Source organism: Lynx rufus, unplaced genomic scaffold, assembly GCF_022079265.1.
Source record: "Lynx rufus isolate CCGP_SWC_20201006 ecotype Redwood Valley unplaced genomic scaffold, mLynRuf1.p SCAF_15, whole genome shotgun sequence".
Taxonomy (NCBI): domain Eukaryota; kingdom Metazoa; phylum Chordata; class Mammalia; order Carnivora; family Felidae; genus Lynx; species Lynx rufus.
This window is the reverse complement of record NW_025814829.1, coordinates 5,790,622-5,817,765: the sequence shown is the minus strand read 5'-3', so window position 1 is coordinate 5,817,765 and position 27,144 is coordinate 5,790,622. Positions and strand designations below refer to the sequence as shown.

The 27,144-nt window shown below is 43.0% G+C and overlaps 1 pseudogene; it reads left to right on the top strand.

The window, feature by feature from the left end:
- Window positions 1–690: 690 nt before the first annotated feature.
- Window positions 691–27,144, top strand: part of LOC124510359 (ATPase PAAT-like) — a 46,177-nt pseudogene continuing 19,723 nt past the window's right edge.

Here is a 27,144-nt window from a genome sequence, read left to right as displayed (position 1 = left end):
AATCTCACCCTCTTGTCTCCGATAGTTCCTCTCGAGATAAAAACAGATGCTCAGAAATGAACTTTCCCCCCTATTTTATTGTATTCTTATATTTAAAAACAAACTGCTTTGGGCATTAAGATGCTGCTATCTACATCTGTTTGCATCATTTAATTTCCTGCCAAAAATTTATACGCTAACCTGATTTTAATGGGTAAAACTAAAGCTATAGTTTCCTTTCACACAAGGCAAGTCAGGGATGCTCATTTTCCACTGCCCCGACCCCATGCTTCTGTCACATGAACCATGTTTAAGAGTTCTCTCTTATAATCTAGAGGGAAAACTTTATTTAAAGGTATTTTTTATAGACAACTGGGTTTTAAGGGCAACTAACTTGCCTAAGAGCTCTGTTTGATTTTCTTCTTGAGCTCGCTTTCTTTGAAGATTCTTTGGAAACAGCTTTTAGAAATATGGTGCCATCTCTGGGAACCATAAAGTGCCAAGTCCGACAAGACCCCCCTGGTTTGCTTGTGTCTATGGTGAAATGGAATGTATTCATCTAAAGCTCACCTACCCTTGCTAAATGTTTCTTTAAACGCAAGCCCTTACACTGTTGCTTGCTTTCTGCCATGCTATGAGTGTTAGATGATGAGGACCTCTTCCAGGGAGCTCTCCATAGGAGAAACTCAACCTCAGTTGATTCCAGACGTCATGGCTCCGGTGGATACAGACTCAAAGCCTGCTGGGTTCTCAACCCCTGGATTTGAAAAGCCACCAGAGGATGTTGGAACTAGGAAGGAGGCCTTGAGCAGGGATTCCAGCAAGGGCAAGAGAAGGCCAGACTTCCGCACATATCTGGGCCACCAGGTGTGGGAATGATTCAAGTCGATGTCAGTGTGGTTCTCAGGGCAACTGGCCCAATGGTTCTGTCTGACATCAGATGCTGGAACATTGGGGTGCCGGAATTCAGGACTAAAATACTGGCTTTTAGAGTGAGAATTCTCTTTGTGGCAGGAGCTCAATAGACCAGAGAGCATGTATATTGCAGGAGGAACAGGAAGTGGGATGTAGCCTCCAGGGGAGGGGATCAGAATGAGATGGTAGTTTGGTGGGCGGGGGGGGGGGGGGGGTGGTCCAGTCACTTCACGGACCAGAAAATTGATTTCAAAGAAGCACTCAGTGGAGATGTAGCTCAAGAACAAGATGAAGAAGTGTTTACTAAAGCATTTGTTTTGTTTTAAGTAATGTTTGTCCCAATTAAAATAGTAAGTACAAACACAATCAGTGTATACAACTTGGAAAAAAACTCATAAAATCACAAAGAGAGCTTCCGGGGTTAGCCTGGGCTGGCGGCGGCAGAGTGGAGACCGGGCCTGAGGACAAGGGACTGACCTGCCGCCCGATGCTGGCCTCTTCCTGGGATGCTGCAGGTGGAACTCTGGCCCAGAGCCTTCCTCGCACCCAGGCTCGTCCGTGTGCCACCTGTCCTGGGGCCGAGATCTGGTGATTTTGAAGAGAAGCCTGAAAGCCAAGATGAACACCCCTGTTCCTTTTACCTGAGATGTGGCCCTAACGGGGTGAGCACAGAATGATTTTCTACAAAAAATATAGAAAATTGGAGTCCCCCGGCCACGCTTGTAAAATAAAGTTGCTCTCCGTTGGTGAAAAGCAATATGTGTTCATCACTAAAGTTATGGTACACATGAGGCCACTTTCAGCAAATTCTTCAACGAGCTCTCCTTCAAAAGTTCAAAGCAAGTAAGGGAGGATCATCTTACATACATCAAGTGACCTCAGTGTTCATTGAAAGTGTACCCGTTACTGCAAATCTAGAACTGTAAGGTGATAGGGTCATAGATTATTTTTGTTTGCAGTATTTTTTGTTTTTTAGGATCGAGGCTAGACCTCTAGAGGGTCCAAACTATCGTTGAGTTTCCGGGGTCAAGGTTGTCACCTGGAGCTCAGCAATTGATGAATATGATTAGGTTTCAACGGCAGAATTGGATTCCTATTGGAAAGCGGCATCGGCCGGTTTTGGGAAATAAGGGATCTAAACATTTGATTGACCTACAATCGTCATCGACCTCAGGAGCCTTGCACGAGTCACCCTCCACACCTTTTCCTTTTCCTTTTCCTTTCAGAACTGGATTGACATCTGGAACTGTGACTGGAGACTTAAATGCTTCCATTGAGAAGAGTCCGCAGCAACCTGGTGGAGGAAATATTACAAACCCCAGAGTGTAAAATTGTGCCACAAAACCATCCTCTCCTTGAGAATGACCTTAAAAATGCAATTTCTTCTTTCCTAGCAAAGAAAGCAAGTGACAACTCTGATATTCCCAACTCCGAGTTGCTGTCTTTTCTTGGGAATCTATGTAGTCTGGTCAACCATCTCCGTGTGGGACATTCACGCCAAGTGGCAGGAAGATATCGCTGACGTTTGGTCATTGTTGGTGTTGCAATGGAAGAGCAACCTGTGTGCTCCTATTTGGAAAAGATTCTTACTAAAAATATGGAACTGATGGAAGAAATCTCTTGTGGAATATATTGATCTGCGAATATATAAACTTCAGGAGTACACAGATACAAAGATCGTTTTGTTAATAAACACGCTGCAGAATCCCTACTCCTCACCCACTTATCATGTACAAGGCACTACAGATATTTACTACACATTTATTGCAAAGCCAAAACCCCAAAAGTTCAAAGCAACTAGGGGAGGACCATCTTACTTACATCAAGTGACCTCAGTGTTCATTTTAGCTGTACTTGTTACTGTAAATCTAGAACTGTAATGTGATAGGGTCGTAGATTATTTTTGTTTGCAGTATTTTTTGCTTTGATTTTTTACTTGTGTTTACTTTTATTTTTGTTTAAGCATTTAAACTTTTTAAGGACTTAAAAAATTTTTTTTAAACATTTATTTACTTTTGAGAGACAGAGAGACAGAGCATGAGTGGGGGAGAGGTAGAGAGAAAGGGAGACCCAGAATCGGAAGCAGGCTCCAGGCTCTGAGCTGTCAGCACAGAGCCCGACGCGGGGCCTGAGAACGGTGAGATCGTGACCTGAGCCAAAGTTGGACGCTCAACTGACTGAGCCACGTAGGTGCCCCTAAACTTTTTAAGGATTTCTAATGCAATTCATGAGTGTGTTGTATATGTGTTTGACTTAAGTACTGTTTTAATTTATACAAAGACCTTATGTTTTAGAAGAATGAAAAAACACAGCATTTGATATATTTTTCTTCTAGTTGATCGTTCTTGGAAAACTGAGCCCTGAAGACTTGCAACCTTTAATTTCAGATCACCAAAATACATTTTATATTGTTTACTTCAGGTGAAAAATTAGACGTGATGTTTCTGCAACATTAGTTTACATCGGGCCATTAACCTTATGTTCTGTCACATCAGAGCGATACTATGGATAAGAAAGGAAGACCAGAACTGGACTATTTGTTAAGATTATTATTTTAGATTTAGCATCTGATGCAAAACAAGAGAAGTCATCTTGTTTCATCCCAATAAACCCAGAATGAATAAGGAACTCTTCTTTTTTGAGCTGATAGTGGTTCCTCTTTCGAGACACCTTTTCTGCCACGTTTAAGCATAAAGCACTGAATCTCTGCACTGAAGGATTGAGGCATATGAATCAACAAGATTGTGGTTCTCGCTGGCAGATACAACTTTCAGAAATTATAACTATCTTATATGCCTCGAAGGGTGGTATATTTGCATCGAAAAAATAAATTCATCTTCTCTGGGAAAAGAAAAAAAGAAAAAGCAACAAAGAGGAAAACCCTTTTTACGATCCAATTGGTAGTGTCCTTCAAATCTCTCTTTCTCTATAATTGAAAGATTGGTATCATATATATAATTTTGAGATCTTGTCTATAATATGAATTCTATATTATTAATTGCTAAGCTATTTTTGCATACAACTTTATGAACATCTCTATTCTTTAGAACATATATTGTGAAGTGAATTTTTTTCTGGAATCACAGGGGATATTCCTGTCATCTGGGAAGATTATATGGATTTACACCTGAAGAGTGCCCTCTCTGTCACTGACAGGGCTTTCCTGAGTCTGAGCTCCATGGGGCACTTAATACAAGGTAGGGATGCACAGAACTCAGGGAGCACGTTGCGGGGAATATTCTCCGGACTGGGGAGTGAAGAGATTTTGAGACTTCTGGTCTTGACTATGCCACATACCTGATACACGGCCTCAGGCGAACAATTATCCATCTGGCCTTTGCTTCCTCATCTGTAAAATATCGTGGTTGGATGTGATAATATCTCAGCTCCCTTCCAACTTCGACATTTTCTTATCCTCAATGACAGTGAGCACACTGAGTCAATCACCCAGCCCGATACTCCCATGGAACGCTTGATGAACTTGGTCTTTTAAGAAGACCGTCACTGCACAGATCAAGAAGAGAGACAAACTCTGGGCCCTGGAAAATAAAACGCGGTGCCCCCACCCCCCGACCTGAGACAACCAGCAGCTGTCACGTTTTCAGGAGTGAATTACGGAATGACCTCTCCCCTTCTTTTGTGCTCCCCTAGGAGGCAGAGACAGTAAATTCTTACTTCATGGAATTAATTTCTAGGGTGTCTTATTTTTTCCTCTCATGTGGTTGCCTCATATAAACAGATGGGGGAAAGGGCAAGAATGAATGGCGGGGAGCAGCTATGCGGACTTACAAATATGAAAATATGAAGTGGAATTTCGTGAAGGAATCCAGGCGACCAGACAGAGGGGAGCGGCTGCCGTATGATCTCAGGGAGATGGACGGCCCAAGTGGACCACAACAAACCACGGGACGGCCTTGGGCTCTGCCCTTCTCGGGGCTGCCTCTTTTGCTCTGATTCAAATGCTAGAATTGTCTCTCGTGCTGCAAACAAGGCCCATGGCACAGTCTGGTAATTTAATCGATTCCTCCTGGTTGTTGGGGCCAGCAGATGAACGATTCGTTCCTTTCTCTTGGCGCAACTGAGTTGCTGTTAAAAAGTGCTTCTAAGCGCTTAGAATCACGCAGTACATGGAACCCAGTGGGCACCTGGTGGGAAGGTGGCTGTCACGTGGCTAATTTATTTCAAATCTCACCCAGGAAATCCAGTTTATTTCAACAAATCCTGGGCCAGGAGCGAGGGCTGAGGGAGAGCCACCAGGAGCAGCCACAAATATTAAGCATTGCAGAGCTGGATTAAGGCAGGGTCGGAGCTCCGATGACTGTTTCAATTATTATAGAATGTAAACTCATCGGATGACATCTAATCTGGCCATATTTCCCTCAATTATTTGACCCCAGCAGGGTTTACTTTCCCATCAGTACTGGATCACAGAGCTGTCAGCTGGCGGGTTTGAAGGATGATTTGTTGCCCTAATGATGATACTGAAATCTGTTTATGGTTGTTTATCTAGGGGTCATCTTTCTTCCAGGCAGCTTTCTTCCCCTGGGATTCTGTTGGGGCAGCTCTCTTTAATTCCCCAAAGAGAACAACTGTCAGGGCTTCATACAGGGTAAATATTCCTTCCGTGTTCATTTTATGACCTATGACTGTAGCATAGTTATTGAGCCAACTATGTTAATAATGATGCCTTAGAGGGGTGCCTGGTGGCTCAGTCACTTAAGTATCTAGCTCTTCATTTTGGCTCAGGTCATGATCTCAGGGTTTGTGCGATGGAACCCGAAGTCAGGCTCTGTGCTGACAGCACGGAGCCCGCCTAAGCCTGCTTGGGATTCTCTCTCTTGGAGTCTTTCTGCTCCTCTCTGACTCACGGACACGCATGAGCTAGTGTGTGCGCACGCTGTGTCTCTCACAATAAACAAATAAACGTTAAAAAAAATAACGATGCCTTGTACATGGAAGATGCTTTGACATTTACCCAGCACACTCATACGTATCATTTCACAGGCTAATTATATTCAGCACAGTAATTCTACAAATCAGTTGTACTAATGGCGAAAACAATGATAATACATATCGGGCAGTTTGCAATGTTGCAGGCAACAGTCTGGGGGTGTGAGTACCACTATCGTCTCCATTTTGCCGATGAGGAAATCGAGGCACAGGACGGTTGAGCACCTTGCGAAAAGTCGCACAGCTGGTGATCTGGGCTACTTCTTGGAGGCAGTGGCATGGGAACAGCCCTGTGTGGAGGGGTGTGGGGCAGGCGGAATGAAAATGCATCTCTGGGGGATTTGGCTCTAAAATTAATAGTGACTCTCAGAAAGTTCACCATATTTTTTAAAAATCGTGGGATTTTCTTATAGTTTTGTGCAAAATTTTCACTCTCTAATACACTTGCTCCACTTGAGCAGTGATAGTCCATTTGCTCCCAGTATTTAATAAGAAATTGCCAGATAGATTAATGATGTGTGTGTGTGTGTCTGTGTGAGAGAGAGAGAGAGAGAATCAGTTAATAGAGAGACCGGGGTATCTAGGTTGGAATGATCATATACAGACATGTAGTAGAATTGGGATTAGTATGTTCAAGAAAAAAGAATACATGAGTAAAAGTTTAGAAGTTAAGCATAATCTATAGAAAAGTAACAAATATCAATCTGAGAATACAACTACAATATCTGAAATTAAGAAACAAACTAATAATGGATTAAATACAGATGAAGAGAGAATTAATGAACTAGAATATATGTCAGCAGAACACATACAGATTTAAGAATAGAGCAGAGAAAATAATACAGACAATAATGTTGTGAGTAACTTTTGAAAGATTTTTGAAAAAATCCACTGTAATTCAAACCTCAGAAAAAGAAGGGATAGCAAATGACGCAGAACAAATGTTTGAAGAGCTTAAAAGCCACTGATTTTTCCAGACGGTCAAAAGACATCAAGCCACAGATTCAAGAATCACTACAAATCCCAAACTGGCTTAAAGGAATCCACTCCTAGGCATATCATAGCCAGACTTAAAAAAACCTAAGACGACGACAACAACAACAACAACAAAACCAACAAAACAAAAGAAAAAGCCCCAAACCCAAACGAACTTGAAAGCAACTACAGAAATCTTGAAAGGAATCTTCAAAAGGAGAAAATAAGACCTAGCTCATTTCTCAAGAGAAACAATCAAAGCCAGAAGACAATGGTGTAGTGTATTTATTTTTGAAAGAAAATAACCGTCAACCTAGAATTCTACACCCAGAGGAAATGTTTAAAATGAAGGCAAAATAAAGTCACGTTTTATAAAAACAGAAACAACTTAGCTGTATATCTATACTAAAAAATACCATAGTGAGTTCTTCAGGCAGAAGGAAGAGTATCCCGGATTGGAAAAAAAAAAAATTGTAGAAAGAAACACAAAACAATATAATGGATAAATACATGGTGAAAATATAAACTACTATTTTCATAAAAGGTAACAATAATGTCTTGTGGGTATGAACTAACTATATGTAGATACAATACTTGACAACGAAGCTCAAAAAGAGAGGAAGATAAATGGAATTTAAAATGTTTTTACGTCATGCTTTATTGTGGGAAAGAAAAGTTCTAATTTATGTCAGACTTTACAAAGTCAGGGATGGATGTTCTGATCTTCAGGGTGACCACTAAAAAGAAATGGTAAAAGAATGTATAATTCACAAGCCAGTAGCGGAGAACAGAAATGTTCAAAAAAGCCTTGAAGCTTTGTTCCAGAGAAGGCGAGAAAGGAGAGTAAAAGGAAAATATAATAAGGGAGACATTATAAAACAGATAGTACAATGATGGTAGTTTAAGTACAAACACATTGGTAGGTATATTAAATGCAAATACATTAAATGACATTATTAAAAGACAGAGATACGAGGCTGGATTAAAGATCACAACCAGCCATATGGTGCTTATAGGAAACAGACCTTAACTGTAAAGATACAGACATTTTGCAAATAAAATGGTGGGAAGAGATGTGATGTCATCATAATCTAAAGTAAGCTGGAACAGCTGTGCTGATAGACCAAGAAGACGAAGTCCAGAAGTATTACTGTAGCAGAAGAGGGTTGGTTGATAATGATCAAATGTCAATCCAAGGGTCTTGTTCCAGTGTTTCTGCTGAGTACCTTTGGGACCGTGCACAGATCACGTGCCTGTCAGAGTTTCGTGTTTTTCGTGTGTGAAGCGAGGGGTTGGATCAGAGTGGTTGTTCTTACGCTGGATTCTTGAAACTCCTCAGGGCTCTAGACATATGGGGACTCTCCCATGCTTAGAGGATCCAGTTCTCAGTTGGCAGGGGACTTTGCCTCGTGACTATGGATCTGTGTCCTTGGCTCTCAAGGGGTTTCATAAATTCAAGGAAATTGTTTACGAATTTGATGTGTGTGTAGGAATCTGTATTTTTCTGGGGATAGGCTCCATCATTTGCAGTAGATTTTCAAATGACCCACAACACAAAAAAGCTCACTGAGATTAGTGACTAATTTACATTCTCAGTTAATAATCAAAAGGGAGGGGGAGCCTGGGTGACTCAGCTGGTTAAGCATATGACTCTTGGTTTCAGCTCCAGTCCTGATCTCATGGTTCGTGAGATCAAGCCCCACGTTGGGCTCTGAGCTGACAGCATGGAGCCTGCCTGGGATTTTCTCTCTCCCTCTCTCTTTGCCCCTCCCCTGCTCACACACTCTCTCTGTAAATAAGTAAATAAACATTTAAAAAAATAATCAAGGGTGGGGCACTTGGGTGACTCGGTCCATTAAAAAAGCAGCTGACTTTGGCTCACGTCATGATCTCACGGTTTGTGGGCTTGAGCCCCACATCGGGCTCTGTGCTGACAGCTCAGAGCCTGAAGCCTGCTTCAGAGTGCGTGTGTGTCTCTCTCTCTGCTCCACCCCCACTCGTGCTCTCTCTAAAAAATGAATAAACGTTAACAAATTTTTTTAAAAAAGTAATCAAGGGTCACCTGGGTGGGTCAGTTGGTTAAGCGTCTGACTCTTGATTTTGGCTCAGGTCATGATCTCGCAGTTGGTGAGTCTGAGCCCCACATCTGGCTCCACACTGACGGTGCAGAGCCTGCATGGGATTCTCTCTCTCTCCCTCTCTCTCTGTTCCTCCCACTGTCTCTCTCTCTCTCTCAAAATAAATAAAGAAACTTAAAAAATAGTAAAAAATAATCAAAATGCAGTGGAGGGAGCTTGGGAGTCTTTGAAAGCAACAGGTGATTCTGATACTCATCTGCTACTTGCTTTTTCTATTCCAAAGATAATCTCAGAAGAAGGTTAAGATTTTTACTAGTGTTAAGAAAATGAAAAGCCAACGTTGACAAAATTTGGCTGTTTTTTTCTTCCTATAAAAGTGCTCTACTTTGTAAAGATGGAACTGACATTAAAGAAAATGGTTTTAAAAATTTCCTATTGAGTCTTCACTATAACATAACCATTCATCATTTTGGTTTATTTTCTTCGAAACTTTCCACTTAGTACTTATTTATACAATAATTGTAATATATATATATTTAATGTTTTATTTATTTTTGAGAGAGAGAGAGACAGAGTACAAGCTGGGGGGGGGCAGAGAGAGAGGGAGACACAGAATCCAAAGCAGGCTCCAGGCTCTGAGCTGTCAGCACAAGCCTGACACTGGGCTCGAACTCGTGAACTGCGAGATCATGATCTGAGCCAAAGTTGGCTGCTTAACCAACTGAGCCACCTATCCAATAATTGTAGTTGTAATGCAGACGCAATTTGTACCTTCTTTTTTATGTACGAGTATGTTATAAACATTTTCCACAGTTTGAAATAAATGTAACTTTTAATAATTAAAATTAGTCCACTGAGTTGATGTTTCATATCTTATATTTAATAGGATTTTGGGATTGTGCACTCAGAAAAGTACAACAATCATAATTGTAAAGCTTGATGAATATTCACAAAGTCAACACACCCATATAACAAATGTCCAGATCAAGAAGTAGAACATTACCAGCCCCCTTTCCACTTACTATCATCCTTTCATTCTCAAAAGGGGTCACGATCATGAATTTTATTGATTTTTTATTATTTTTAATGTTCTATTTATTTTTGAGAGAGAGTGCAAGCGGGGGAGGGTCAGAGGGAGGGGGAAAGAGGATCTGAAGTGGGCTATGCGCTGACAGGAGGGAGCCCGATGTGGGGTTCGAACTCACGAACTGAGGGATTGTGACCTGAGCTGAAGTCGGGCACTCAACTGACTGAGCCACCCAGGTGCCCCCACGATCATGACTTTTAACACCATGGGTTAATTGTGCTTCTTCTGAAATATATATACAATTATATATACACACACACACACACACACACACACACACAGTCATCTGGTGTGTACTCTTTCTTCTGGCTTTTTTCATTCAGCATTATGTTTGTGTGATTTACCCACATTGCCACGTGTAACAGTTCGTTTTCACAACTGCATAGTATTCTCTTGTAAGATTTACCCCAGTTTGTCTAAATCTTGATAGGCATTTGGGTTACTTCCAGTTTTGAGTTATTGCAGATAGTGTTGTTATGACCATTTTTGTACATATCTCTTGGTGTACATCTGTAATAAGTTTCTGTTGGGTATGTATCTAGGAGTGGAATTGCTGAGGCATATTGCATATGCTATGCTTAGCTCTCAAAAGAGAGCTGTGGACACTTCTCCAAAAGAAAGATACTGTGGACACTTCTCCAAAAGAAAGGTACAGGGGCGCCTGGGTGGCTCAGTTGGTTAAGCATCTGACTCTTGATTTCTGCTCAGGTCATGACCTCAGGGTTTGTGGGATCGAGCCCTGTTATTGGGCTCTGAGCTGACAACACTGAGCATGCTTGTGATTCTCTCTTCCTCTCCCTCTCTCTACCCCTCCCCCGCTCACATGCGTGCAGTCTCTCTCTCTCTCTCTCTCTGTCAAAATAAATAAATAAACTTAAAAAGAAAGCCAATCCACAAAGGATACAGAACAATTATTAAGTTGCATAGAATTTATAACATAGCCTCAAAATACATAAAACAAAGAAGGGCCAAATTAAATTTTGTTTGTTTATTTTGAGAGAGAGAGAGTGAACAGGAGAGGGACAGAGAGAGAGGGAGAGAGAGAGAATCCCAAGCAGACTCCGAGCTGTCAGTGTGGAGCCTGGTAGAGGGCTCCAACTCATAAACCGTGAGATCACAACCTGAGCTGAAATCACCAGGTGGACGCTCAACCGACTGAGCCACCCAGGCGCCCGCCAAAATGACCAAATTAAAGGGAAAAGTAAACAAATCTGCAAATGTGGAATACTCAAAATTCTCAGGATAAGCTTTTGAGAATGTCAACTATTGTTTTTCATACGTAATACTGAAAAGGATTTTAATGTGCACAATATGTTCTTTTTCTTTTGAGTAATTTCTTCTGAATAAGGAAGATGTAAGAAGATTTAATTTTTTTACTTTGATATGAATATACACGTGAAATTCCCAGAGAGCTCCATCTACATGTGGTGAACGAGCTTCCTTATTCCTTTTTCCTCATTTCTCCCCCCACTGGACCTCAGGTGCAGAGAATTGTCTTATTTATATTCCTTAATTCAGAGCACATTGCCATCATCTGTACAAGACCTCTTTCTTGTTTAAATTTATTTTATTTTATTTTTCACCTTCTTTTTCAATTTCTACTCCCACTCAGTCTCAAAATCCCACCCTTCTTGTATGTTCTCCCCGAGTATCCTTGGGAACGACAGTTCTCGGAATCTCTTGACAGTAAAGTTCTACTTCCTGTTTCGCCAATGCAAAATTCTCATAAAGGATTTGGAAGGCGGAATAGATGTAGATGTCATTAATTTTCCTCCGTCTGCGGCATGCAGACATCAGGATTTGGACAGATGAGATTTTACAACATTTTACCGCATCAGCCGCAACAGTGAGTTCCTGCGGGTTTCGACCTGGTTGACAGAAACCTCCTCATTCTCTGAGAGGCAGAAACATCCTTCCCTGACCTTTACTCCTCCATCAATGGAAGCAATTTTTACATACTTGATTGCCTGTATTAAATCCTTGCTTGAAATACATTGCGTGCTGGTGTTTCCGGGACTGAATCTCTGCTGATAAAATATTTGGTGCCGGTAGTGACTGCATGCATATTTCTATGTGGGAAGCTGGGGTTTGTTATTTGACCTCGTTATGTTTGAAAGCGGTGGTGACATAATTGCCAGTGACATGGATATTAATAATCCACGGCATGCAATAACAAAAGCATTATTGAAATTATCACCTGTTGGTGCCTACAAATTTTCTTTTGAAGACGAGACATTGAGTGACCAAGTGCCTGTTGCAGTCAACTCTAAGTACGGAAATAAAGGCTACAGGGACTGTGGGGTGCGACAATGTCTTATGACTGTGAAAGAGAGTTTAAATTATCTGGTTAAATCACAGTCGAAGAACCAGAGGGCTTGGATGACTGAACCAAAAGAACCCCTTAGATGTGGTGGCTGCTGGGCCAACGTATAAAAAAGTCAGATCCACAATGTTGATCCTGCATCTTATAGAATTATATCGCAGGTTGAATTCACAGCTTTGCTGTGTCACATGTGAAAATTATGACATTGCTTTGCAAAGGGAGACACCATAAAAAGTGCATTGGGAACATGTGGGAAAGGGTGGGCGGGTCTGATTACCTTAAAGCTCACATCTAACTGGCACCCTCTTCCCAGCAGCTCTTCCCTTATCTGAGGAGGCTAGGCTTGCTGGAAAAGTCTGCAAGCTTGCTGGAACTGCCTGGAACAATTCTCTTATAAGTGGATCTTAGTGTTCCTCAAAACCTGCTCCTGCCACTCCTGATTACCTATAGACCTGTAACTCAGGTCAGAGCCCAGCCTGTCCCAGAGGGATAAGTCCAAGTATAAGTACAAGGGGAAGAGATGGCTGATGCTCCTTGATCCCCCCTCCCCCGCCCCCATTACAAGAGAGATCGAAACAAACATGAAATCTGCTAAAGTTATTGGTTTGGGGGGATTATCAAAAGATTATGGGTTCAGTGTGTCAATTTCAGCAGCTGGGAATGGCTCTTGAGTTTTCTCTGTTGGTTGATTCTGTAATGATTTGTTTGCAAAATTTACTCAATTGTTCTTCCCACTCCTGTATACCCATCCCTTTGTAATGGGACTTCACCATCAAAAGGACTTCACTGTTTGTCCGCTTCTTGAATCTGGACTTGAAATGTAACTTGCTCTGGTTATGGGACATTAGCAAACATCAAAGCAGAGGTTTAAAAAGTGCATGTATGTTGGGATTTGCATTCTCCCGCTGGTGGGAACCATTTTGCCACCGTTTAAACAAGCTTAGGCTAGGCTAGGTTAGTAGCTACTAGCTACTGGTGGGTGAGTGATAACTTGGGGACCTGGAGAAAAGTCTCAACCATCTCAGGCAAATCTTTGGATGTATGAATGAGGTTATCCTAAATCATTCATCCTTAAACCCAAAGAACTGCCCAATAATCCCAGGGAATCACAGAAATAGTATTTGCAGCTTTTAAAAAGTTTATTTATTAATTTATTTATTTTGAGAGACAGAGAGAGAGAGAGAGAGAGAGAGAGAATCCCAAGCCCAGGGTGGAGCCGGACACAGGGCTCCATCTCACAACCCTAAGATCACGACCTGAGCCGAAACTAAGAGTCAGATGCTTAACCCACTAAGCCACCCAGGAGCCCTAGTGTTTGCAGTTTTAATGTGTGGTTTGTGAAATATTGTTTATGCAGCAGAGCTTAATTGATACAAGTTGAAGCCTGGATTTAACTCTGTCCCAAAGAAAATAAATTGAGATGCCAAAATTCACTTACCTCTTTCTTTACTGGGTCATTGGAAAGACTCCAAAGGACACTTCCTTCAGAAAGGCATAACAAAATATATTGGTGAGGGGAGCACTTGCCTTCTTTGAAAGCTCTGTAGTGACTTTGAAAGTTGGGAATGAAGACAGGAGGTGCTGCCACTGAAATGCACTTCTTCCCCAACAGCAGAGACCAAAACCCAACATTCAACCACCAGAAACCAAGTGAGCAGATTATCAGTATGGGATGCAGGGTTAAAGTTAGTAATATTGGTTTGACCCTCAGTAATCTTTCATTGATTATGTTTCCCCATGAACCAATAGGTGGGAAGCTGTACAAATCTTACTTGATATACATAAATGAAAATATTTTAGGTCTTCATTTTAGTCACCATAGTAGGGAGTTATGGCCCTATCCAATTTCTTTCTTTCTTTTTTGAAGCTTATTTATTTAATGAGAGAGAGAGACAGAGACAGAGAGAGAGAGAGTGAAAATGCAGGGGAGGGGCAGAGAGCAAGGGAGAGAGAGAATCAAGAATCTCAAGCAGGTTTCTGTGCTGTCAGCACAGAACCCAACAGGGGGCTCGATCCTGTGAACCATGACACCATGACCTGAGCTTACATCAAAAGTCGGATGGAACGCTCAGCTGACTGAGCCTCCCAGGTGCCCCCCTTTATCCACTTTCCATTCTTAACCACGTTTATGGACCTAGAATCCTTAGAGTGAAGTGTGGGGCAGGTCCCCTGACACCAAGTATGGATTATAAATACTTTTCTCAATATTCCAAAGAGACATTACAATCTACTGGTGTCATCATTCCACCAGTTTGAGTGAAGTATTTTACGTGTCTTTAGATATCCCTTATTCTCACCCATCCAAGAAAGACATTTCTTCAGTAATTTTCCTACACATATATTTACATACATGTAAACATGTATATTTAGAACCACACCAGACAGTGTTATAATCTTTACTTCAATCATCAGACATAATTCAGAAAATACAGGATGAGGAGGAAGAGGAGGAGGAAAGCCTATAGTAATTTACCCATATTTTTCTTATTTATTTATTTTATTTTTTTAAAATGTGTATTTATTCTTGAGAAAGAGAGAGAGAGAGAGAGAGAGAGAGAGAGCACAAGTGGGGGAGGGGCAGAGAGAGAGGGAGACACAGAATCTGAAGCAGGAGCTCTCAGCACAGAGCCTGACATGGGGCTCTAACTCATGAACAGTGAGATCATGACCTGAGCTGTTAAGCATTGGATGCGTAACAATCTGAGCCACCCAGCTGCCCCTCTTCTGTTTTAAATATTTATTTATTTATTTATTGAGAGAGGGGAGACAGAGAGAGAGAGAGTGTGTGTGTGTGACCATGAGCAGGGAAGGGGCAGAGAGAGAGAGAATCCCAAGCAGACTCTACACTGTCAGCACAGAGTCCAATGCAGGGCTGGATCCCACGACCCTGAGATCATGACCTGAGCCGAAGTCAAGCGTCAGATGCTTAACTGCCTGAGCCACCAAGTCTCCCCTACCCATATTTTTTCTTACATTGTTCTTCCTTCTTGATCTTCCAAAAGTTCCTTATTTTATCATGTTCCTTATGTTTAGAGAATGTCCTTTAGATATTCTTTTAAGATAGGTCTACTGGGGACACCTTTTAGTTTTTCTTTACCTGCGAATGTCTTGATTTCCCCTAATTCCTGAAGGATATTGTCACTAGTTATAAGATTCTGTGTTGAGAGTTTTTTTTTTTCCAGCTCTTGAAAAATACTGAGCCACTCATTGCTGACTTACATGGTTTCTGTTATGAAGTTAACTGTCGTTCAAATTGTTTTTTCCCAACAGGAAAGCTGTGGCTGCTTTCAATATGTTTTTCTTGTCTTTAGTTTTTATGACAATGAAATGGAAGGTTCTCCACTTTGCTCTCCTCATGTCACCGAACCAAGGGACACAGAAGGGGGGGTTCCTGTGTTGTCTAAAGCTACCAATCCTCCAATATAATAGGGTTACTACTTTAAAACAGAGTCAGAAAGCATATATGTGGATTGGGGGAATTAGGGGTGCCTGCTGGTACTTTCGTGCCAGTGAAAAATGTAATGGAAGACGATAGTAACCCAACACAGACAGGGCCACCAAGGGTTCCGGCCCTTCAGGAATAGAGTGTTGGCTCACTATACTAGATCAAGAGCTACGGCCAGTGGAAGTGGTTATTGAAGGACAAAGAGATCATGGAATAGGTACTGGAATATGAGTTAAAATACCAACTATAGTCCTGGGATCGGTTTTAGACATGATGACTGTAGCAGCTATTCGTATTTTCTTAGGTGTATGTCTTTGTCTATGTTAAGCAGTATGGAATTTCCACCTTCCCTCTTCCTTTCCCCTAGTATTTTATATAAGGTATGCTGTTGGTGATTAAGTACATGTCCTTAGATTGACTCAACGATAGAAGGATTGAGGTTGAACTAGACAATGGTTGCAATGATGATGGTAGACTTGGAAACCTCTTTGTGGAAAGGGTGAAGGCCTCTTTGTTTGTATGAGGGGTAATAGCATCACATGAGGCAGAGAGTGTGATGCTCATACTATTGTTGTTTGGAAGTTAAATACAGAAGGGTGTGAATGGGTCCCGGGCAGCCAGAAGAATGTCTGTTGTTCAGCAACTTTCCTCTGCCCTTCTAAGTGCTCCCTGCATCGCTAAGCTAGAAGCTCACGTGTTCCAGATTCCACGGTCAGAAGGTTCTAGTTTACATTTCACTGGTGAGAGATGCCCTCGTTCGAATTAGGAACACATTATTTTTCCTTCCTTGTTGTAGCAGATGTGTGGGCTTTGGCAGATCTGAGATCTTGCAGCAACCTCAGGGCTTCTCCCATAAATCACCTGCCTCAGTGCTAACACAGTTGTAACCCTTGGTGGCACTTCCTTAGTCCTTAAGGGTGACTGTATCAACTTCTTGTTTTTTGAAGTCTGGTAGTGAACTAGGGAACCAGCGGTGGTCATCCCTGCCCCTCACGCCTCCAGCCCTTCCAACGATTTTGAGTGCACCTCAGTCCCTGCTTTAAATCCCTTCTTGCCTGGAGGTTTGTATTTTCTTGCCTGTCTTCTCACCAGGGTACTCTTGGTAGAAGACCATTCTAATGCGTCCCTGAATGTGTGCTCTTGCAAACTATGTAGTGTGGTTCTGTGTACGCATGTGATGTATTCTTCTTTTTATCCATACATCCATGGCATTGCATTATAACTTTCATTTTGTTTCTCGCTTGCCGTGTATCTTTTGAGATTTATTCTTGCCTTTTCGCGTATTACTGCACATTATGCAGTAGCATGTATTTCTTGTACGTCACTTATTCATTACCCTAGTGATCAAAAACTAGCTTGTCTCCGACTGCTTGCAACTATAAACAATGTCATGGGAGACATTATTGTCCAGGCACACTTATGGACTTCTTTGGGATTTATACGTAGGAGTCCCTTATTGTTTTGTGTTGTTGTCTTTATCACATGCTAAGTATGCGCCCAGTCACCTACGTACTCACACACCCACAATGCGTGCTAATTCCGAGTTCTCTATTCTGTCCCATTGATCTATTTGTTCCCGATGCAGAAGTGTCTGCTTTGATTAATAGGAGTTTATAATATGTCTTAATATATCAATATTATTTTGACCTGTATTTATTACCTTATTACTTTCGATTATATTTATGTTATATATTGTATTTATTAATTTGTAGATATTAATTTCCAATTTTTTTTTACTATTTATACCTTCTTTTGTGTGAATTACCTATTCATCTTGTCTTCACATTTTTATTTTTTTAATTTTTATTTTAGAGAAAGAGAGAGAGAGAGAGAGCACGAGTTGGGTAGAGGGGCAGCGGGAGAGAGAGAGAGAGAGAGAGAGAATCCCAAGCAGTTTCCTTGCTGAGCACAAAGCCCGACTCGGGGCTTGATCCCTGGAATCATGACCTGGGATCAAGAGTCAGATGCTCAACTGACTAAGCCACCCCAGCGCCCCCACGTTTTTATGTTTATAGTTTCCATTTTTTTCTTATAATTTTGAATCAGACTTTGTATCTTACAGAAAGTGACCTTTGTCCACAGTATTAATATAGAAATTCTTTTGCTCTCAACATCCAACGGACAGCTGGGTAACTGTTATGAGAGCTAAGAATCATAGAATTCACTGATGAGTGATTGTGTGTGTGCACGTGCACATGCGTGTGTGTGTGTGTGTGTGTGTGTGTGTGTACATCTATCAAATATGTGCTGAGGAACAAGGACAGCGGTACAATCACTGAGGGTTAGGGCTGGAGTGTTAGTCTAGTCATTTACAAATGAAGGCTCAGAAAAATTCAATCCTTTGCCAAAGTTCCCACAGCTCATCGTTGGCAGAATCGAACCTGGACCCCAGGGTCCTGACTCCCAGCCAAGGCCCTTTTTTTTGGCACACTTTCTGGCCTCTCCTTCAGGGAATAGTTGACAACTTGTTGGAGGGTAGGAGGAGGCTGAGGGAGCCTAGGGCGGGGGCTGCGGGGGGGGGAGTGGTATATGGAGGCCCGCTGGGGGGGCTGGAGGACTCTAAATAGAAACACTGCCTCCTTCACAGATTTCAGCCACAGTACATCATTTTTGGCTTCGCGTTTTTTTTTCTTTCTGTGTCTGTTTCATGGCAGCTGGGTCCCCTACAGCTTTGACTGCTAATAACGCAGCCCAGAGTTATGCAGTAAGTAATAGCAGACCGAGAGAGAACCTCCGGGGGAGAGCAGACCAGTCCTAGGGGTACCCCTGACTCCTATCTCCTGGCGGGGGGTGGGGGGCTGCTGCGGATTGTAGCAGGCACTGTCCAGGTCCTTGAGAAGAAGGACTTTCTGGAGGGATGTAAATTCCACAGAAAGTTCTAGAAAACAGGGAAATCCCGAGAGAAAGATGATTTTGTGGACGTGTTGTTCTGCAAGAGTCAGGCACAGGAGACTGAAGACAGTAGGGGAGATGAGTAGAGAGCCCCATATTTTCATAAGACGCCTGTAGATTAGCACCGGGGTGAGTGGCCGGGAGCGGTGTTGGGGTGGCCTGAGAGACCCTCTCGGGGGTGTCTGAGAGTGCCAAGGTGGAAGGTGATGGTGTTAACCGTGATGTCACCACCACCACCATCTCCAGCATTTATTCAGAATTGGTGAATTCCAGGTACTGCGATAAGTGCTTCATGGGGTGATCTCACTGAATGCTTACATGGTTGGACGGGTTGAATGAATTCCTCAAAGTTACCACATAGAGACAGGACTGGGGCGTAAACGTGCCTTTGATTGACCCCACAGCCCATGCTTCCAACCACTTGCACAAGCAATGAATGGTTTTCCTTTTTTCCCCACTTAATTGACTTCTGCATCCAAGCAGCAAGCTCTATTGGCCCGTCCTTCTCGCGACACCACGTTAGCCCCTGATGTGGTGACGTCTCCCTCCCTGGACTCCTGTTCCAATGGCTGCCTGTTTTACTGATTTGTGCCCTCAGGTCTGAAAAACAAACACATTTTCTCTTCGTGTATGATTCTGTGTTTCTTCCTCTCCTAGACTATACGATTCTGAAAGTTTACTCATTTCTGTAACCACCGCCCCTCTCCCCTCACACCAAACGTAAACCACAGTGCCTGACCCCCGAGATGCTCCACAGTATTAATTTATTTCCTGAAATAAAAGCCAGGCCATGTCCGGGAGAGAAGAGAGCCAGAGTCCTAAAGCCCTGAGGTCCAAATTTGACTTCGAAGGCAGTCACCTACTATTTTTGAAAACTCGGGCCTCCATTTCTTAATGTACAAGCCAAGCATAATAATAAGACCTGCCTCACATGACTGTTGGGAAAATCAACGAGGAGGTTGTCTGGACATCCTTTGAAAGAAGTCAGAGAAAGACAGATATCATATGATTTCACTCATATGTGGAGTTTGAGAAACTCAATAGGTGAACATAGGGGAAGGGAAGGAAAAATAAGATAAAAACAGAGAGGGAGGCAAACCATAAGAGACTCTTCAATACAGAGAACAAACTGAGGGTGGCTGGAGGGGAGGGGAGATAGGTGGGGGGATGGGCTACATAGGTGATGGGCATTAAGGAGGGCACTTGTTGGGATGAGCACTGGCATCATCGTAGGAGATGAATCACTGGGTTCTACTCCTGAAGCCAAGACTACACTGTACATTAACGAACTTGAATTTCAATAAATAAAAAAAAACCCCTAAAGAACGACACACAAATGTTGTAACGGTTAGATATTCCTACTGTGTAAGCTGAAATGATGCCAGTCCTACCACGACTTCATCCTCAATCTGGTTTAGTTTCTCTCTCACCAGTCCCTCTCACCCTCCACGCGGTTAAGGTGTTTTCTGGATATTCTGCGACAGCATCCCGCCCTCTACGCTGACACCATCATACAAATGACACTCAGGAATCATGTTTGCATCTCCACTGTCCCGCAGAGCATCTAGCATGAATAACGAATTAGTCATTAGTAAATGAATAAAAGCAACGAATGAGTACTCGTACGGATGAGCATTTGTACAGAAGAACACCTTTTAGACCCTCCTAATGGTACGACGAGGCCAGCATGGCAGACAGGGGAACTTTCTAGACTAAGTATAAAAGGAAAATGGCTTTTTTTGAGGCTGGATGCTCATTCTTCAACCGAAAAACCAGGAACTGGAGTGAGTCACCTCTGGAGTTCTAGTCCTGCACCAGAATTTTACGATTTCGTGAAGTGCGTTGAGTAGCCAAACAACTTTCAATGGAAGAGGCGCCACCCAAACAATAAAACACCCCTTTTTTGACTTTACCAAAAGCTGGAACTATTTCTCTCCAGTTATTCATGTTTTATGTATTTTTAAAAGATAAAACGGGGACAAAACCAAATAGCGGCATCTGTTGTCCACATTTCTCTTCCTCTGACGTCCTCAGGATATTTTCTTCTCTGTTATTTTTTTTTTCAGATCACATACATCTGAGAATTCAAGGCGGAATGTTTCACTTACTGTTAAACAGCTTTCTGGGCTGCCGGTGAATCAAGAGAGGTGGGGGGGGGGGAGGAGGGAACAGGGCCCCCAGTCCCAGGTGGGGAGGCAGGGAGTCCCCAGACGGGGATCCCCAAGCTGCCGCCAAGCTGGAGACTTGAGTTACTGTCACGGCCACTGTCCCTGCATTGCCATTTGGTTTTTGCTGTGGATGGAAGCTTCGTTATTGAAACAATTTGAGAAGACTCAGGACGACAAAGTGCTGGGACAGGCAGGGCCACTGGCCCAAAAGAAACTAGGAATGGAGTGTAAGAAAGCCTAACAGATTTGTAACAGAAACTCCTCTTGACGAAGCGTCTATCCCACTGCCTCGCTCTGGGCGCTGCTGAGGAAATGCTCTTCCAGGCCCTCGAGCACACACGTCCAGGCTATTATCTGTGGTTTTCTGGAATAAAGACTTAGATCACTTCTTCCACCCCTGCCAGGAAGGGGTTATTACTGAGGGTCTACCAGCCTGAGTGAGAGAGTTGACAGCATCCTGCTCAGGCTTCTGATGGCTGGGACAGCATGGCAGGCTGGCCCTTGAGTGTGTTTTTGTCTGTTGTCTCCCCAGCCAGCCTCCTGCTTTCCACGCTTAAAATCTTTGCATTTGCTGTTCCCTCCTGGGATGCTCTTCAGAATATCTCTATTAAAATCCTACTCGTTTGTTGCTATGAAACTCAAATATCATCCCTTCTGGAAGCTTTGCTGGAGCCTTTGAAGTTTGCAAGAAACACTCCCTCTTCTGAACTTGCCCAGCAACGACGCTAGCTACCGTCCCCTTGGCCTCACGCATCCACAGCCGGGTGCAACGGGCCTTTGTTTGCTAGCTTTTCCAGTCCTCTTTGGTTCTAAGCCTTAGAGGGCAGAGACTTCTTGACTGAGGCCGACCCTCTTTCTCCTCCTTTTCTCAGTTGGGTGACTGTAGTGATGGCCTCCTAGCTGGCTGCTCCGACCTCCGGTCTCCCTGCTCCGTGAATCCATGCTCCCCGCTGCCCCAAATCTTCTAAGATGAGATGAGATAAGATAAAGCCTCTCCCTTGTTAAAGCGCGTTACGCGTTCCTGTTGCATTTTGACAAAATGCTGCATGTAAATCTCCCCACAATTTGACTTTTTCCAGCGTGTCTGGTCCCAACTCTACCCCTTCCCACAAGGACCCTATCATCTAATGTTGGTGAACCGCTTGCTTTTTCTGGAACGTCCCATGATTGTTCCTGTCTCTTTGATGCCAATCCCACTGCCTGGAATGTTTTTCCCAGACTTGATTACCGGGAGAACTCCTACACCGTATTTGAAAATTCAGTTTAAATATTACTTCTTTGTCGGGGCGGGGGGGGGGGGGGACGTCTTCCTTCTCTTGGCAATGATTCGCTTTGTAAAGTCTCCTTTTACAATACACATTATATAATGGTGATTACATAAGATGAGACACATACAGAACTTAAGGTTGTCTATAAATATGTTAGTTTTATAATTCGCTATTATTATTCTTAGGAATGGTATCAGCAGGCCAAGCCCTGGGAAGGGAGAAAAGTTATCACCAGAATGAAGAAAGCCTACTTGAGAGTGCGGATGAGTCTAGAAAAATACTTTCAGCTTTATTAGGTACATATATCAATATCTAGCAGTAGAGAAAGTCACTCCTTCACAGAATCAAAGTGGTCACTTTCCCTTTGCTCTTTTTTTAAAAAAAATTTTTTTTTTCAACGTTTATTTATTTTTGGGACAGAGAGAGACAGAGCATGAACGGGGGAGGGGCAGAGAGAGAGGGAGACACAGAAATCGGAAACAGGCTCCAGGCTCTGAGCCATCAGCCCAGAGCCCGACGCGGGGCTCGAACCCACAGACCGCGAGATCGTGACCTGGCTGAAGTCGGACGCTTAACCGACTGCGCCACCCAGGCGCCCCTCCCTTTGCTCTTTTATTCCCAACTTTAAAAAAGAAAAGTGAGTCCCAGCTGCTGTACTTAAGGGAGTTGTATACTTACGGAGAAGCTCATTTTGGGACTCCTGTCATGGTTCAACCAGTTTTGTCTGCCTGGAACGTCTCCAGCTTCTTGGACATCTGGGGTCACCACATCTTCAAGGCTAAGTTTCTTCCCCACCTCTTTGATAAACTGTCCCCCAAGTTTTCTAGTCCATTGGGCTGTTTTTCTGACTCTTGTTTTTGAAGCGTGAGGATAAGGGTAGGGGGAGTGGGAAAGAGGGGAAAAAGGTCATTTTCTAAAGAGGACTATTATGGCAGCCTCTTGTGGGGCAAACCAAACTCATCCATGGTCCTTGTTGGGGAAAGCAGACTTTCCCTTAAACAGGGGCACTCCATGCCGAATGAACGGGAGGGTTCTGCTTGACTGAAACATGAGCGGGCATTGTCTTCTTTAAGGACCAGAGCCTCCAAGCTCTGGTAGCGAGGAACATGTGGTAATCCTGTCCTGGAGCTCCTGAGGTAACGACTGACCTTCCAGTCTGCTTTTGGTGAGGCCTGCTTCCTCATTTCCAGGTAGATTCCTGCCTTCTATTATTAATAGCCTTATGATAACTTCTGTTCCCCATTTTTAAGGCTAGGAAAGCCATGAAATGATTCAGATGTCAAATTCCTATGGAGCAGAAATGTCTCTCCTGCTGCGCCTTGGTGGGACTGGGCCTGTAGAATGTTCCAGTAAGTGCTGGTTGATTCATTGATTGAGTTAATTGGATTGAATTTAACGAGATACAAAACTCTTGGTGTCTGCAGCTGCTGCTTCTCCCAGTGTCTCCCGCAGAGAATCTAGCCTAGACGTGTGCATATAATAGGTGCTGCACATTTATACGATGCTTGTGGCCCGAAAGACTGGCTCCAAATATCTGGATTCATTTGTTAGCAGGTGCTGCTACAGATTGGCAGAAAGAACATAAGGAATTTTATGAGCCATATGGTCTTCATTTGTGTCTCTAAACTAATGCTGAAAATGACAATTCCTTGCCAACCTTGACAGGTGACGTTAGAATCAAACTTTTAAAGGCTCCCCTCACCCCTACAAGCGCTATTGGGTTAGCATTGTACAAAGAAGCTTCATGTCAATTCACTTATTTGAGGTTCACACAAACTCTGAGAAGTAGTTATTATAATTACCTTGATTTTAGAGATGAGGAAATTGAGCCGTGAAGAAGTTAAGAAACATCAGCCAAGGTCTCACTCATACAGTAAATGGCAAAGCTGAGATTTGAATCTAGCCTTAATCCCAGGGTCTCTCAACGGACCCAGATTCTGCCTACTCACCAGTCATCAGCGTTCTTTTAGCTTCCAGGGGATCTGAAAAGTTGGAAGGAATGAAATCATGGTTCTTGTCACTGGGGAAGAAAGATGACTGTCTGAGCTCCCGTTGTTCCGTTGAATCAAACACCTGCAGGGCTGAGGAAATACCTGTAGAACAGTATGGTACCTCATCACGTGGGTAGTCTTCATCAGTGTTCATAAATTACTTGAAGGCTGGATGTGGAGGCCCCGATCAAAGGCAAATCATCATAACTTGCGTCTGTTTACCTTATAGCAAATCCATTAGGAATTAGAACTGTTAGAAATGGAGTGGCTGACATCCCCCTTCCAAACTTCTCAGAGTCTTCAATGAATAACGAATGGAAAAACAACCAACTAAACAATCCAACTGCTAAACAATCCATCTAGCACTGAGACTCTGAAAGAGCTCTGGGGGCATTGCTGTCTTGGAACATTACAACATGTTTTTCAGGATTACAAGGTAATTCAAAGCAGATCATAGAGGAGCAATGACAAGATCTGCTCCAATTTGGGAGAGGAGGAAACTGTGAGGGAGGCCTCACGTGGTGTATTAGCATCACGAGTCCTTGAAACCAGGTTCCTTGTTGAAGGCGTTGGGGGAAGGGAAGGGAGGGGACCACAAAAGAGCTTCACTTGTCTCCACCCTGCCTGCTGGTTGAAAAGCCAGCAGAGAGTGGGGTGCTGTGGGGGCACCCCAAGGGGGGCAGCAGAATTCGTGAGATCCAGAAATGAATTGACCTGTCTGCCTCAGGCTTGGTTTTATTCTTGATAAGCTCCTTCACAGAGACGGGGCGGGGGTGGGGGGTGGTTGATTGTTTCCCCTTTTGTCCAAAGTTGGGTGAACTTTGACTCAGTTAGCAGTGGTTGACAGGCATGAGCAATGCCTTCATGAAGACGTCTGACTTAGCTAAAATTAGTGCCATATAATCATGACTTCATGTTGCCCAATATAATCCATCTTGTGAACAGAGGGGATGATGTTTTTCAAACGGTTTTTAGCAGCATCATCAAAAAGAACTTGTAATCAACTCTCAATCATTCCTCCTGAGAGAGAGAAACAGAGTGGATGATACAGATGACACACAACCCTGGAATCTTTTACATTTGGTTTTGATTAATGTTTGCATTTCATTGGCATGCAGGTGTTCCTAATGTTCCCAGAATTGAGATCAATTTCAGACTCAGCACTGAAGCCACAAGGAAGCCTAGAAGTATCTCTACCGGCCTGGAAAGGTGGAGCCCATGGATGGACCAGAGAGGGTGGGATAAAATCCTTCCCAGCGATGGCAAGAACAGTGCTTTACTTGTCATGACCGTACAAAACACTACGCCACAAATGGAGTGCCCTGTACTCTTCTGTTGACACGGAAGGCTAAATGTCCTGTTTTAGACGCCCCTACACCAGATTACGGGGAAATACAGTATAACGAGGAAAGACATTGTCTTCTTGGTGATGTTGAGGAAACCAAACAACTTTTGAGTCAGATAACTTTGGTTTTGAATAGCACCACAGGTACTTTCTAGATACACGGATCTTGAGCCAATTTACATAAAAGCAACAAGGGTATACTACTGTTTACCTCGGTTATTGTGCACAATCAATGAGATTTTGTGGTCAGTACGCCATAAACGTTATTATGCTGTTCTTAAGACCTTGACTCAGGTGAGTGATGCTGATAAGGAAGGAGGCTGTGCACCTGTAGAGACAAGAGGTATAGGAGAGATCTCTGTACCTTTCTCTCGATTTTGCTGTGGGCCTAAAATTGCTCTACAAAATTAAACTCCTAGAAAAAATAGAAGGAGTACTTGAACCTAGCTTGATTCATTTTCTGAAGAGGAAGTTGGAGGTGAGTTGGAAGTATGTACACTAGTCCATAAATAATTGAGCATAAACTTGCATCAACTGGGCAAACCGATAGACTTCCACTAAGGAGGTCTAGAAAGAACAGCATACGTCACAGACGCTTTTGAGTTAAGTGGACATTTATATCTGAAATTCTTTAGACTTTTTTTTTTTTTAGTGTTTAGTTGTTTTTGAGACAGAGAGAGACAGAGCGTGGGCAGGGAAGGGGAGAGAGAGAGAGAAGGAGACACAGAATCCGAAGCAGGCTCCAGGCTCTGAGCTGTCAGCACAGAGCCTGACGGGGGGGCTTGAACGCACAGACCACGAGCTCATGACCTGAGCTGAAGGTAGAAGCTTAACCGACTGAGCCGCCCAGGCGCCCCATATATATGAAATTATTATTCACCAAAGTGCAAGGCACCAAGTGGGAGTTCAATGCACTTAATTATACTTTAACTCATTGAAGATGAATGGATGGGAGACTCATGTGCAGTGAGCAGTCATTCTTAATGTGCAGAGAGTTTTGGGTAGAGAACTCAGGGGGTGAGCTTGGTGGATCTTTGACACTCATTGGCTTTTTTTTTTAAATGTTTATTCATTTTTGAGAGTCAGAGAGAGACAGAGCATGAGCAGGGAAGGGGCAGAGAGCGCGGGAGACACAGAACGAGAAGCAGGCTCCAGGCTTTGAACCGTCAGCACGGAGCCCGACGCGGGGCTTGAACTCACGAACCATGAGATCGTGACCTGAGCCGAAGTCAGACTCTTAACCGACTGAGCCACCCAGGTGCCCCTTGGTAACCACCATTCGACTTTCTGCTTCTGCAGGTTTGACTTTTTTAGATTCCACATACGAGTGATACTATACGATATTTGTCTTTCTCTATTTGACTTACTTCACTTAGCATGATGCCCTCAAGGTCTATCCATTTTGTGACAAATAACAGGATTTCCTTCTTTCTCTTGGCTGAATACTCTTCCATTGTATACACCACCACATCTTCTTTATCCATTTGTAGTGAATCTTTAAATACTGAACTAGATGCATCATATTTTCTGTTGCCTGTTGGTCACTTGGTGAGGTCTTTTGGAGAGAAGTGAAGATAGCAGCTTGATCTTTGAAACCCAGGGACAACCTAGCATTCCAGGAATTCAACCAGCATGCTTTTAATGAGCTGGCACACATTGATTCCACATCACCTTCCATATTAGGCTAAAATAAAGCCTGGCTTAGGTTTTTAAAAAATGTTTATTTAT